This window comes from Apium graveolens, chromosome 5 (assembly GCF_009905375.1).
Source record: "Apium graveolens cultivar Ventura chromosome 5, ASM990537v1, whole genome shotgun sequence".
NCBI lineage: Eukaryota > Viridiplantae > Streptophyta > Magnoliopsida > Apiales > Apiaceae > Apium > Apium graveolens.
Genome location: NC_133651.1, coordinates 303,757,958 through 303,758,765, shown reverse-complemented (window position 1 = coordinate 303,758,765; position 808 = coordinate 303,757,958). Strand labels below are relative to the sequence as shown.

General features: G+C 35.3%; 1 non-coding gene across 1 annotated transcript; it reads right to left on the bottom strand.

Annotated features, from left to right (window-relative positions):
* Window positions 1-252: 252 nt before the first annotated feature.
* LOC141662988 (small nucleolar RNA R71) lies at window positions 253-359 on the bottom strand. Its single transcript, XR_012551083.1, has one exon. It is a non-coding gene; the product is annotated as a small nucleolar RNA R71 (small nucleolar RNA).
* Window positions 360-808: the final 449 nt, after the last annotated feature.

Below are 808 nucleotides of genomic sequence, written 5' to 3'. Positions count from 1 at the left end.
ATCTCCAATGATTCTTTCTCAGAATTGTCCAACGAAAATCATGTTGATCATCATGAGAGTTTTCTGGAGAAGTGTGATACAATAAAGTTGACTAATGTTAGTGATGATGTGATAAAGCGATGATTATTTCCATTCTCTTTTCGAGATGCAGCAAAAGATTGGTTGAAAGATGAAGTGCCAAACAAGTTCACTATTTGAGATGGTTTAACAAAGGCCTTTCTACTCAAAATTTTCAGTCAGAAGAAGACTGCAAAGCTCAGGAATGACATATCTAACTTCCATCAAGATAATGAGGATTCTCTTCATGATGTGTGGAAAAGATACAAAAGGCTTCAGAGATAATGTCCTCACCATGGCATTCCTGGCTGGTTGTTGATCCAGACATTCTACAATGGGTTAACACAAGAATTTTGAATTTTTTTTATGCTGCTTTTGATAGATCTATTATGAAGAAGAACATTGAGAATGCGAAAGCTTTGTTAGATGATATGGTGTCTAATGATAACTATCCATACAGCGATAAAAATCATCCTAAGAAGGGAGGTAAGTATAATGTTGATGCTCTAACCATGTTAAATACTACGATGCAGACAATGGTTAAGAAGATTGAGCAATTGGATTCTAGAAATTCATCTACAGTTGTCTCATGCGAGATTTGTGGTATTGTTGGACACACTCAAAATATTTTCCAGTTCAATCCCTCTGGATTAGCAATGGAATAAGCAAATGTACTTTAAAACCAAAATCAAAGGAAACAACATAATCCTTACTCTAACACGTACAATCCAGGTTGGAGAGATCATCCTAA